General features: G+C 36.5%; 1 protein-coding gene and 1 non-coding gene across 2 annotated transcripts in view; one reads left to right on the top strand and one right to left on the bottom strand.

Annotated features, from left to right (window-relative positions):
* KCNH5 (potassium voltage-gated channel subfamily H member 5) overlaps positions 1-14,760 on the top strand; it is a 346,402-nt gene that overhangs the window by 17,623 nt on the left and 314,019 nt on the right. The gene's annotated exons all lie outside the window — the stretch shown is intronic.
* LOC112482433 lies at positions 7,304-7,422 on the bottom strand. Its single transcript, XR_003047310.1, has one exon. It is a non-coding gene; the product is annotated as a 5S ribosomal RNA (ribosomal RNA).

The raw sequence follows: 14,760 nt of genomic DNA, 5'->3' as shown, positions 1-14,760 counted from the left end.
TTGACTGTCCACTACCCCACTTTCATCTTTTAATTTTTTTTATAAGGTTAAGGTATATAGCATAATGACTTGACTAAATGTCTTGCAAAATGATTACCACAAGATTAATTAACATCCATCATCTCATATAGATGCAAGAAAAAAAGTTTTCTTTCTTGCGATGAGAACTCTTTAAGATTTACTCTCTTAACATTTTTAAATTTTATATAAGGTTTAGAATGACAGATGATGGAATATTCTTGGGCGAGTAGAAAATCATATCTATGATGCAGTTATAACTTCTTGTTGTTTGTCTCTGCCAACAGTGATCAGTTGGAAAGTGGGAAAATATTTTCCAGTAAATAACTCACATATTTGGACATGCTTACTTGCTTAGATGAAGGATGAGAAAATAATGAATAACTTTGTTTAAAGAGAAAGTTAAAAGTGTATATTTAAGGTTATTTGTGAAAGTGATTATTATTAAAAATAAGAGAGATGTCTATTCAGACAAAAACATTAGAAAGAAAAAGAACAAAAATTATGCTATAATTTAAAGTCTGAGACTGCTGGTCAAGTTGGCGGAGTAGGTAAATTCTATGCTTGCCTCCTCCCACAACCACATCAAAATTACAACTAAACTACAGAACAACCATCATTGAGAATTGCCTGAAGTCTAGCTGAACAGAAGTTCTATAATAAAGGATATACAGAAGAAGCCACCTTGAGACTGGTAGGAAGAACAGAGACAAGGAGTAGGCAGGCTCTACACTCATGGTGTGGTGGTTAAGAAATGGGAGGCATAGCTTGGCTGCAGAAGTCCCTCCTGAGGAGTGAGGGGTCTCAGCCCAACACAAGGCTCCCTAATCCAGGGTTCCAGTGCTAGGAAGAGAAATCTTCATAACTCTGGCTGTGAAAACTAGCAGGGATTGTGGCTAAGTGAGACAGAGGGCCGCCGGAGTCCCAGATACTCCTCTTAAAAGGCCTATGCATAGACTTGTTGACAGACTCACTGCTTTGAGCTCCTGGGCTGGGGCAGTAGTTGGAAAAGCACTGGGGGTTTATGGAAGAACTGAATTGTCTGGGTGAGGGCTGGAGGGAAAACTTTCTCCTAGACAGAAGTCTTGGCAGATGCCATTCTACCTTTGTTGATCCCTCCCTACACCCAGCCTACAGATGCAGGCAGGTCATCAAGTCTGAGTTTCCATCAACCTGGCTAACACTCTTCGCCCCACCTGGTGATTTTCTGAGACCTCACCCAACTTTTGGGTCTATCCAAACCACTTTCAGAGGCTTCTCCGTACAAACAGGCTGTCTTGGCTCATACTGTGGACTTTCCTAAAATTTCTCAAAGGTTCACAAACCCCAAATAAGCAGCATCTGGCCTCAGCATGCCCCATACCTCTTGCTAAGTAGCTCCAAGCCTGGCATTAGTGGTATTCAACCTTGGTTTGCAGCTTATCCTCTCATAGGCATCTCCAAGCCCAGCACAAGGGACAACCCTCTGCAGAGCACAGACATTGGCTTACCTTGGTCTGCACCAGAGCCCCTCCCAAGAGGCCCAGAACGAATACACCTGCTGGCCAGCTTCAGACCACACCAGAGTACCACCTAAGTACCTTCACAAAAGGCATGCCCAAAGGGCAGACTTGGCAGAGCCCCACTAAACTGAATCCTGCTCAGTGGGGTTAACTCCCACACAACAATTCTTCCACCGTAGTCATGGCCAGTCTTTATAATGAATCAGCCTGAGGGTCAGTCCCTCTCATTGACATTCGAACAGCAATCAAGGCTCACATACAACCCACACAAGAAACACACCTGAAGCACCTGGCTCAGGTGACCAGGAAGACTGTACCCCTGAGTCCCGTGGGATACCTCCTACGTAGGGCCACTCTGCCAAGACCAGGAGATGTAGCAGCTCTACCTGATACATAGAAACAAACACAAGGAGTCAGCCAAAATGAGGAGACAAAGAAACATATCCCAAATGAAAGAGCAGAACAAAACTCCAGAAAAAGAACTAAGTAAAATGGAGACAAGCCATCTACCAGGCACAAAACACTGGTTATAATGATGCTTAATAAGATTAGGGGAAGAGTAGATGAACTCAGTGAAAACTTTAGCGAAGAGATACGAAACATAAAAATAGAGATAGAAAAAACTAGTCAGAAATGAAGAATATAGTAATTGAAATGAAGAATACATTAGAGAGAATCAATAATAGATGAAAAAGACAATCTACTGAATGGGAGAAAATATTCACCAATGATACACCTGATGAGGGGTTAATATTCAAAATTTATAAAGAACTCATACAATTAAACACCACCAAAGAAACAATACAAATAAAAATGGGCAGAGGACCTGAATAGACATTTCTCCAAAAAGAACATACAGATCGCTAATAGACATATGAAAAGATACTCAACGCCACTAATCATCATAGAAATGTAAATTAAAACCTAATGAAGTGTCACCTCACACCTGTCAGAATGGCATCATTAAAAATCAAAAAACAAGTGTTGGTAAGAATGTGGAGAAAAGGAAACCCTCGTGCACTTTTGGTGAGATTAAAAATTGGTCCAACCACTATGGAAAAGAGTATGAAGGTTCCTCAAAAAATTAAAAATAGAACTACTTTCTGATTGAGCAATTGCACTTCTAGGTGTTTATTGAAGAAGTCCAAAACGCTAATTCAAAAAGATATATACACCCCTATGTTCATTGCAGCGTTATGTACAATAGCCAAGATATGAAAGCAGCCCAAGTGCCTATCAATAGGCAATTGGATAAAGAAGTGGTACCTATATACTGTAGACTATTACTTGACCAAAAAAAGGGATGAAATCTCCCCATTTGTGATAACATGGATGGACCTAGAGGGTATTATGTTAAGTGAAATAAATCAGAGAAAGACAAATACTATCTTATCTCGTGTGTATGTGGAATCTAAAGAGCAAAATAAATGAACAAAAAACGAGAAACAGACTAATAGACATAGAGACCAAACTGGTGATTGCCAGATGGAAAGGGGGTTGGGGAGCTGAGTAAAAAAGATGAAGGGATTAAGAAGTACAAATTGGTAGTTACAGAATAATCACAGAGATGTAAAGTACAGCATAGGGAATATAGTCAATAATTTAATAACTGTATTGTGCCAGGTGGGTACTAGACTAATGAGGGGGATAGCTTTGTAAATTATATAAATGTCTTGCTATTGTGTTATACTCCTGAAACTAATATAAAATAATGTTGAATGTCAACTGTAATTGGAAAACAAACAAACAAACAAACCCTAGTAGATTAGATGAAGCAGAGGATTGAATCAGTGATTTCAGGACAAAGTAGCACAAAACACCCAATCAGAACAGCAACAAGAAATAAAAATCCAGGAAAATGAGGGTAGTTTAAGGGGCCTCTGGGACATTAAGTGTACAAACATTTGTATCATAGGGGTACCAGAAGGAGAAGAGAGAGAGCAAGGAATTAAAAACCTATTTGAAGAAGTAATGATGGAAAACTTCCCTAAACTGGCAAAGGAAATAAACATATAAGCCTAGGAGCGCACAGAATCTCAAACAAGATGAACCCAAAGAGGCCCACACCAAGACACATAATTAAAATGCCAAAGATTAAAGACAGAAAATTTTAAAAGCAAGAGAAAAGCAATTAGTTACCTACAAGGAAGCTCCCATAAGATTGTCAGCTTATTTCTCAAAAGAAACTTTGCAGGCCAGAAGCGATTGGCATGAAATACTCAAAGTGATGAAAAACAAGGATCTATAACCAAGATTACCCAGCAAAGCTATCATTTAGAATTGAAGGGCCAAGAAAAAGATTCCCAGACAAGAAAAAGCTGAAGGAGTTCATCTCCAAATCAGTATTATAAGAAATGTTAAAGGGACTTCTTTAAGAAGAAGGAAAAAAAATGAATATAAATATGAATAGTAAAATGGCAATAATTACATATCTATCAATAATTACTTTAAATGTAAATGGATGAAATGCTCCAATCAAAGACAGAGTAGCTGAATAGATAAAAAAACAAGATTCATACATATGCTGCTTATATGAGACCCACTTTAATTGAAAAACATACACAGACTGAGTAAAGGGATGGAAAAATATATTTCATGCAAATGCAAATAAAAAAGCTGGGGTAGCAATACTTATATCAAACAAAATAGACAAAATAGACAATACAGACTTTAAAACAATGGCTATAACAAGAGACAAAGAAGGACCCAGAAATTCCACCTCTGGGTATTTATCCAAAGAAATACAAAACACTAATTTGAAAAGACATGGATTTCTATGTTCATTGCAATATTATTTACAATAATAAAGATAGAGAAACAACCTAAGTTCCCATGAATAGATGATTGGTTAAAGAATAAGTGGTACGTATATATGATGGAATATTACTCAGCCATAGAAAAGAATGAAATCTTGCCATTTACAACAACATGGATGGACCTAGAGGATATTATGCTGAGTGAAATAAGTCAGACAGAGAAAGATAAATACCATATGATTTCACTTACATGTGAAATCTAAAGCACAAAATAAATGAATAAATAAAGCAGAAACAAACTCAGAGAACATTTTGATGGTTGCCAGATGGGAGGGGCATTGGGGTGAAAAGGGTGAAAAAGGTGAGAGATTAAAATGTTCAAATTGCCAGTTATAAAAACAGTCACTGAGATGTAAAGTACAGCATAGGGAATATAGTCAATAATATTGTAATAATTATGCATGGTATCAGGTGGTTACTAGACTTATTGGGGTGATCACTTCATAAGTTATATAAATGTCGAATCACTAAGTTGAACACCTGAAACTAATATGATATTGTATGTCAACTGTAATTGGAAAATTAAAAAAAATTATTTAAAAAGTCTGAGAGATAAAGAATATAGCAAAAGGCATTTAATAGAGTTAATATTTTTAGTTTACTTGAATAAAAATGCCTTTTGGCTGGAGGAACAGATTTCTTTATAAAATACTATTTACATAAGTTATTCAGAGATAATGAGAAATTTACTATGATTCCAGAATCAAGACAAATCTTAGGGTAGGTTATGGGTGTGGCAGTCATAGTTTTCAAATGTCACCCTCAGGAGTTTTATTCCTTTAGATCCTGAAGATCTGTCCTTCTGAGGTCTCCAGTTAAAATACAAATATTTCCGGAGAGTATTGTTGGTCCTTTATGTTTTTTGAGGGCAAGACAGACTGGAGGAGGAGACACAGGGGCATAATTCCCCCTATTCCACTGATGTAGCTAGAGAGCTATGTTACCAGGAGCTGTGTAGAAGGCTAAAAGCAGAGGGCAGAACAATGACTTGTTAATTCAAATTCTGAGGGTTATCTTGATCAAAAGGGCAGGGCACTCATTCTTGGAAAGTGAGTGCATAGATTCCAGGGAAAAGAGGAATGACCCTAAGTGCGTGGAATATTTGACATCACTATTCATAGAGATTTCTTTTGTTCAGAACTGAATCCAGCCTACTGTCTAGAGAAGTCACTGAGTGCATCTGGTGAACTAAAAATTCAGTTCATGCCTTTGCCTAGCAGGTCACTGAGTATCTTTCTCCACCTAGTGGCCAGTGTCTTCCAACCACAAAGCTAAAAGACAGTTGGTTATTATGGCAATGAAACAAGTAAGGTTTTTTTGTTTTGTAATACAAGACTATCAAATCCTAGAACGAAGAAGATATTTAAGCATATGTTTGGAAAAACCTGTAGGCGTATTAATAATTAGGTTGGCTTGCATAGCTTTTGTTGTTCAGATGACATATTTTGCATTCTGGTGGAGCTCGTGCAGTCAGGAATGCTTGCTGATCAAGTAATACAAATGGAATTACAGCTTGAAGCCAATTTCATACTATCAGATGTTCACAACCCACTTTTCAAGGGCAGAGGAAGATAAGAAAAGTTTAAAGAATATTCAATTGTTAGTTTTATGCGAAGTTTGGACAATCAGTCTCAGTTATGCTCCTGGTATACTATAGGCGCTCAATAAAAGAACCTATTAAATTGTATTTGATAGATTCCCCTGTACCTCAGTTTTTAAATTGCTCTTGTTGTTTCTCCTTTTCCCAACTAAAATCATATTTCATTAAAAACAAATACATCTTTTTAAAATATTCATGTAATGAGCATTTTTCCAGTTGTTTTTATGTTGGTCTTGGCTGAATTTGACCCTGTTGAGTACTCCCTCCTGGAGACTTTTCCTCTCTGCTCTGGTTTCCATGACACCACTCTCTTTGTCTTCTGTGTGCCTGGCTGGATTAATTTTTGTATACTTTCCAACGTCACCTTCATTTCATGAGAAGTTAAAGCTCCCAGGAGTGAACCTCAACAAGTGAGAAGTGGGAGTTAGTGGATAAATGCCTGAAGCTTCCCATCCTTCAGAGTCACAAATTTGAGGGCCATTCTGTATTCACCTCGGAAGGCCACTTGCAGGATTGAACCCTAGTTGCTAGAGGAGAAACCTGTCAACAGTGTATTTTTAGCTAGCCAGGTGTTTCTCCCTCTTTTGCCTCCCTCTCCCTTGCTCCCTGGGAGCACCTCCTAAACAAAGGAGTCTTGTCTCAGGCTCTGCTTTTGGGAGAACCCAAATGGAGACACATATTTAATCCTCACAATAGGCCTTGCTGTGAGGTAATACTGAGCTTAGCCCCATTTTGTAGATGAGGAAGCTGAAACATAGAGAAAGAAGGTTACTAAACTCGTCCAAGATTATTCAGACTACTAGTTGAAGAGCTGGGATTTGAGCATAGGCATTCGGACTCCAGAACCTTCTATCTGCCAAAACAGTGATCTGAGAGGCAAGTGAAAGAATGGCTGGGCAAATATAACTGATTGGTTATGATATCCATATATTACTGTTCCTTCAGTGTCAAGAGATTTTTTTTCTCAGCTATTTCTAGTTTGGTGATGAGAATTCTCAGGAGATTTTTGGTCTGATGTCTAGTAGAATGGAAAGATTCACAATTTTAAAGAATTGTACATCTAAAAAGAAAACAAAGTTGACTTGTGGTTTTTAACAAATTTAAAGGATATTCATGTTTTACAAGGGAAAATACACATGATTTCTGAAACTTTTTAATACTTTGTGTGCTCGAAGTTAATGTTTGGATGTTTTTGTGAATCTCTTTGCTTTAAAAACAGAGGTATCCAAAATGTTTCTCAGGTTCATTGTTAAAAGAGATATTTATTTATTTATTAAAAAAAATTTTTTTAGGCGAGACAACCCTTGGTTGACCTCACAGATTGCAAGGACCTTGTCAGCTTACAATCCCTTATTTTTTATTTTTTACGCTTACAGCACCTGGTCTTCCTAGGTGGTCTCCCATCCAAGTACTAACCAGGCCCAACCCTGCTTAGCTTCCGAGATCAGACGGGATCTGGCTTGTTCAGGGTGGTATGGCCATAGACAAAAGAGATTTTTAAATGTAGATAAAATGTGATCATTTATATTAATGTATGATAAGAATTTTAGAAACAGTGGTTCTTCCTATGATCATACTGATTCGGACAAAAGGAGAAATAAAAGACGGGAATTCATTTTACTTTCTAGTAGCAGATGAGTTTTGAAATGTTTTTCGAAATTGGAAATAGCATGAAGGAAAGGAACCGTGTGTCATCCTCAGTGCTTTAGATACGCAATCTCCTTCCACTTTCAAGCAGCCCTGCAAAGATGCTTGTCATTTATCTCATTTAACAAATGAGGAATTAAGGTTAAAGGACTTGACAAACCCCCTTTAAGTCATAAAGTTATTAAGTGGGAAAGCTGGGATTTAAACTCTGTTGAGTGGCTCTCCAAACCACATTCTTACTACATTGCCTGGGAAATAGACTATCTGACCAGGACGCAAGGATTTTGTAGATGCAAATTTATAGAGATAAATAAAATTGTATGTCTTTCTAGATTATATGATATGTCACCTGAAGGCAGACAGTGTCATATAGGGTATGCACAAGTTCCGTTGTGGTAGACCTTGAGTTAATGTAGGTAATAACCTCCCTTGGAAGAGTTACCTCCAGATTTTCACTGATAATATTTCCAGCTTATAGTTTTTATATCATAACATCTGAGTTGAGTAGATGTGATGGAGACCATATGTCTTCCAAAGCCTAAAATACTTACTATCTGGTACTTTACAGAAAATATTTGCTGACTCTTGTTCTGTACTGTTTGGTGGCTGAGGGTAAGACTTGGAGCATTAGCTTCCTATGGCTTTGTTTTTTAAGATCATTAACATGTTCAATGCAAATACAGTGTACACCCAAATACTAATATATTTGTACATTTTGTTTATGCATGCTATATTTTCTTCTCCACTTTCAAGATAGCACTATCCTGAAACTTTCATATTCCAGAGTCAGCTCCAGTAATAGAGACATAGGGATATGAGAACCGAATTAATACTGGAACTGAGTCAGTCTTTGAAAGCAATCTGCCTGGTAGGAATCATATTAACAGTGGTAATAATGGTGAGCTAGGACTTTGCCATTTAGAAATCACTTTTGTATACCCAGTCACATTTAATCTTCATATTTAACTTTGTCAAATTATATTATTGTTACTCTCTTTAATATTTATTGATAAGGAAACTGAGGTTTTGTGAAATTAATTGACTTGTCCAAGATTTCCAAATCAGTATGTGTCAGAGCCCAGACATAAACTCAGTAGTTATTTATTTCTTTTTCTGGGAGGAGAGATTTTATTGTTAAAAAGGAAACATTTATGTTTTTACAGCTATAAGCAATAAGAATGTTTTATCAGAAAAGTGATGGGAATTTACATAAAAGAACAGTTTTTAGGATTTTGATTTTATTTTTGGATGGCTTTACTGTTTACAGTGTTCTTCAAGGCAACATCCTTTTCTCACCATAATTGCCAGTAGTTTTATGCCAGTTAAATTTTTGGCACTGAAATACATTCTGCAAGTAGTGACATATGTGAGTATACACTTAAATTATTTTTACTTCTATGAGGAAATATGTTCATTTGATTATAGAAAAATTTCCCATTTCAGTACTTTTTCTGAATGAAAAGTAATATTTTAAACAAAGTACATTAAAAAGAAAAAAAATCAATGCCCCAAGACATACAAATGAATTAACAGGGTCTTAACAAATGGTTTATTTGGCTTTGTAGTTTACTCTAAATCCTTTAAAATTATTTTGTTTATTTTTTCATATTTACAATTATAGGTATTGGTGATAGGGAGGGTATCCTGTGCCTTTATTAAGTTCTTGTTCTATGAAGAAGTTAGTACATGAACCAATAATTTCAATATAACTCAGGTTGATATGTGCTATCATAAAAATCTATGTAAAGTGCTATGGTACTAATTAATTCTGACTGGAAAATGAGAATATTATCAGAGAAAAGGTTGAAAAAAACTGGATAAATAGATGTTTCTATCCACATAGAGAATATGCTGTGGAAGGAGGGAAGTTTGGGTGGTGGAGAATGAATGCCTGGATGAGTGGGGTTGGGGTTAGAAGAAGTTATTGAGTTTGGTTTGGACATGTTGAATCACTAACAGTCTAGTGGGGGCTAATACAAGAAAACAAATAGCTGCAATATTCTGTGAAAGGGACCGTGATCAACAGCGTGGGTACCAAAAGAGGGCAGAGGAAGAGCACTAACTTTGACCAAGAGAAGAAGTCCAGAAGATCTTCCTGAAGGAAGCGGCCTCTAAGCAGAGACTTAAAGAAAGAGCAGTAGTTATTTGGATAAGGTTGATGGACCAGAGCCATCATGTATGACTATGTAGACACTACATAACTCCAGAGAATGCTGGCCACATTGACTCAGATGGGAATGGAGTTTCCTGGAGTTCTTCAGTACACAGCCTGTACAACCATACACACTAGCCCTGTATGGAATGGGTATTAGGTGTTCTAGGTAGAAAGGAATGAAAGAGGGAGAGGGTTCCAGACATGGTAGTCCAGAAGAGAAGATAGGGCTCTAAGGTAGCAGAAAGCACGACATGATCAAGGAACCAAAAAAGGATTTCAGTTTCTGTTGAGGAGTCAAAGATTGGGGTATGGAGGTAAGAGAGAAATGACCACAAATAAAGCTAGAGAGGTAAGTATGGCTTGATCATCCAGATAGTTGAAATCAAGGTGTTGGCATTCGAGGTGGAGAAAAATTGCTATATCAGGGACAGATTTAAAAAATAAGCTTGAGATGCTTACAGGAAATTCTAGAAAGTGATGCCAAATAAAAAAATAATAGCAAACACATTGTGTTTATTATATTTCAGTACTGTTCTAAAAACTTTACATATAATAATTCATTTAATCTAAAGAATAATCCTATGAAGTAGGCACTGTTACTATCCCTGCCTCCCCACTTTTATAGATGAGAAAACTGTGGCACAGAGAGAGCTTAGATGACTGGCCCAAGGACACACAGTCCAGGCATTCTGATTCCAGAGTCTGCAGTCTTAATCACCTCTACCTTTCAATAAGAAGCCAAATAATGGGATTGATTAGAAATCAGGCATGAAGGGGCATGTAGATGCGCATTGGAAATTATCAGCATATTAATATTTATTGATGAATAAAATTTAATGAATACTATTGTTTTTGTATTCTGTTGATTTTCTGTTGTAATTCGCTTTTGCCTTTGCCTTTGTTAATTCCTTCCTACTGATTTACTTTGGTTTATTTTGTTATTCCCTTAAACATTTTTTGAGCCCTATGCTTTATTTATTTTCATATTTTAATAATTTAAGTATGTTAAAGCCACAAGTTTTCTTCTGATCATTGTTTTAGTTGTAGCCTATAGGATTTGATATGTACCATTCTTATTACTATTACTTTCTAAAAATTCTATAGTTTCTCTTCACTTACGAGAACAGGAATTTTTTTTTTTTCTAGGCAGAAGAGTCTTTATTTTCTGAATTTTAAATTAATTTCTAGTTTTATTTTATTATCAGTGAATATTATCTATATTATTTTTACTTTGGGGATTTATTAAGATTTTTCCTTGTTGATTAATATGTAATCAGTTTTAATGAATGTTCCATGGGCACTTGAAGATAAGATATATATTCTATTTTCAGATATAAAACTTGGTAGTATATCAGATCTGTATTATAGATTATGTTTAGGTATCCTATGATCTTATTTTTGTTCAAATTGGCCTATCTTAGAGATAAATTTAAATCTCCTATTAATGTCTCATATCCTTCTGTAATTTCTGCTTTATGAAAGTTGCTACTCTGCTTTTTTGTGTATAGATATTGAGGGAAAAAAGAGTAGACATTGAGAGGAAAAAAAGCAATCCCTGATATCTGACTGTTGGTACCTGGCCTACCTCTTACAGCTAGGCAGTGATATTCTGCTGTCGAATTCACACAATTTCACAGAATACCAGCATCAGACACAGTCATCAAGTGACCATGATGAAGATCAAACAAGGCCACTCCATAATCATGTGTGAGCAAAAGCAAAAATAAGAACATTGTGCAAATCTGAAAAATGACCACACATTCCCCTCTTCCGAATAACACAAGTGACTATTGCTTCATTACTGTATTAGGGTTCTCCAGAGAAACAGTAATGGTAGGATATATCAAGATTTATTGAAAGAGATTTATTAAGAGGGATTGGCTCACATGATTATGGAAGCTGAGAAGTCCTATGATCGGCTGCTAGTAAGCTGGAGCCCATGAAAGCCGGTGGGTGGTAGAATCTAAATCTGAATGCTTGAGAACTGGGGGCCAATGATGTAAGGCCTGGTCTGAATCTGAAGGCCCAGTGTCAGAAGACAGGAGAAGATGGATGTCCCAGTTCAAGCAGAGGACAAAGTCACTCTTCTTCCACCTTTGTGTTCTATCCCGACCCTCCATGGATTGCATTGGAGAGGGTGATCTTTACTCAGTTCACCAATTCAGATGCTGATCTCGCTGAAAACACCCACACAGATACACTCAGAAATAATGTTTTACCAGCTATCTGGGCATCCCTTAGCCTAGTCAATTTATGTGTAAAATTAACCATCACAGTTACCAACTACAGCTTTAGTCCTATTCTGCACTCTCACCTCCTGGATAAATATCTGGTCATAAAGTTGTTCTCACTTTCAGATACCACACAGTCCAGACCTAAACCATACTTCCTTAAACTCTCCTCTCAACCACCTAATAGGCTCCAATTCTATAACAAGCCCTGAGACATTGGGGTGTGGTCTTCCTTGTTGCAGCTGTATCAATAAACCCAACTTGGTTAGTGGGGATAAAACGTATTCATTACTGTTATATCTTCATTGTAAATTGCACCTTTTAGTGATATGGTACCATTCTTTGTTTCTTTTGATGCTTGAACTGAATTCTACTTGTATAATATTACACCTCTGCTTTTTTTCTTTGTATTTTTCTGTGTTTTTAATTGCTTAAAATTAATTTTAGGCACGTCTTTTATATACAGTACAGAATTGGATTTTGTTTTGTTATACTATCTGAAGATCTTTTTCTTTTAATAGCTTACTTAAGCTTATGTACATGTATTCATTGAAAATATATGTTAGGTCTTAATTCACTCATTTCATATTATGCCTTCTGGTTTATTTAAAAAAAGTTTTAAAAACTTTTACTACTTGTAACATTTTTTTGTCTGCTTTTTCCAATCGTTGTCTTTTCCTCTTGATATTTAGTAGTTTAAATTTTAAATCCAGGGGTTGCCTTTACTTGTTACTCTTATCTCCCCTCTTATTTAACACAGTAACTATTCCTGTATGAGCAATAATGAAATTAATTTCTATTTTCTTCCTCCACCCCACCATTCACCTTCTAATTTTAGTTAACCTAGTTTACTTTCTGGTTTGCTGGAGTTTGCCATCTACAGGTTTCCTAAAGAAACTTTCATGTGAACAGTATTTCCTGAACTTTTGAGTATTCAAACTACCATCAGTTCTCCTTGTTTGCAGGTTCTATATTTGAGAATTGCCTACTTGCTAAAATTTGTTAGTAAACCTCGAATCCATAATCTTGGTATTTTTGCGGTCACTGGCGGATATATGAAGTATCGAACAATTTGTCACCCAATGCACACATTCCTAGCAAGTGTTTCAGCTCTCATCCTGTATGCTGTGTATTTAGCATCGTATATTTTGCATTTACATGCTTTTGTTGGTGATTTCACTGTTTAAAATGGCCCTTAAGCATAATGATGAAGTGATAGCTAGTATTTCTAAGTGCAAGAAGGCTGTGAAGTGCGTTATAGAGAAAATACTTGTGTTAGATAAGTTTCAGACATGAGTTATATGCTGTTGGCTATGAGTGCAATGTTCTATAATCTTCTAGTCCTGATTTAAAAAAATTTGTTTTAATGTAGTCCTTTTTTTCCCTCTTTTTATTTTATTTTGCATTTTGTTTGATTGATTTATTTAGTTTTTCATTTCTGCCCTCTCATCAGGGATCCCCAACCCCCAGGATGCAGATCTGTTAGGAACCGGGCTGCACACACAGCAGGAGGTGAGCAGTGGGCGAGAGAGTAAAGCTTCATCTGTATTTGTAGCTGCTTCCAGAGCCAGCATCACCACCTCAGCTCCACCTCAGATTGTCAGACATTAGATTCTTCTAGGAGTACTGATCCCTGGTGCCATAAAGTTTGGGGACCGCTGCATATCCTTACTGTGCTTTTTATAGTGTTTATTCTTTCTTATATTCCTTATCATTTAGCCTTCATTTCTGAAATAGGTTTGTCTTCTATTCTTTTTCTGAATTCTGAGTTTAGTATTTCTCCCTTATAGTTTCAATGGTTGCATAAAGATTCAAAATTCTCAATTGGAATGTTAGGTTGCACTTTTTATCTGCTTTGAGTCAATATTTTTCTGGCGTTTTCACTGTCTCTAAGAAGGTTTTCTTGCTCTTTTTCATCTTTAAAAAAATTTTTTTTGTAGTATCTTAGAGTGAATGTAGGGCGTATTTCCTCGTTGTTACTTGTGTTTTAATGAGATAGATTTTCGTGATATTTAGCAGGAGGTTCTGTGGAGCGGGGAGGCCAGGGTAGATTTCCAGACTTCACAGGGCATCCTCTTCTGCTGCTTATACGTTAAGCCAAGACTTAAAGTATGGCTTCCTCTGTGATCCCATCTTATTTCTCTCATCAGCCTTGGGATCAGCTAGTCTATAATCAACGGGAGCTAGAGCCTTTCAGCGCAACCCCGCCCTATTATAATTTTTATATTTGCTGGCTCTTTCTGAGATCATTTCCTCTCAGGCCTTCTCTGTACTCCTTATTCCTCCCTTCTGGTTCTGCTCCATCTTTGGGCAGCAGTTATTTGCAGTTTGAAGTTCTCTGATTTTTCTGTCTCCTAGTTTCATTGAAAATAAAATTTATGAGTTTATTTTTTATTTTCCTTGCTATTCTTTATGATGGAAAGAATCAGAACTAAACTGTAGCTGTGTTCCCACCAGAATCAGAACTCTTCTGGGTTGGTGGTTCACTAGAATCACAATATATTAAAGTGCTTGTTAGTCCTCAAATTCATTCGGGCCCCATACTTGAGTCCCCATTTCCTAGACCTGCAGGCTTATTCCCAAGCCACAACCGAGGTGATTAATAACAGCTATTTTTGAGAAATATAGAGATAAAGATTGAGACTAAAACAGATTATTTTTGATTTTTATATTTGTAACCCTTTTATGCTGAAAATATTACGTCCTACTGACATTTGTTTACTGTATTTAAAAAGTAACAGTGGCAACATTTCTACTATAAAAATATAGCTGAGTGCAGTTTCATTTTATG

Source organism: Pteropus alecto, unplaced genomic scaffold (genome assembly GCF_000325575.1).
Source record: "Pteropus alecto unplaced genomic scaffold, ASM32557v1 scaffold276, whole genome shotgun sequence".
Lineage (NCBI taxonomy): Eukaryota > Metazoa > Chordata > Mammalia > Chiroptera > Pteropodidae > Pteropus > Pteropus alecto.
This window is presented reverse-complemented; position numbering and strand designations above follow the sequence as displayed.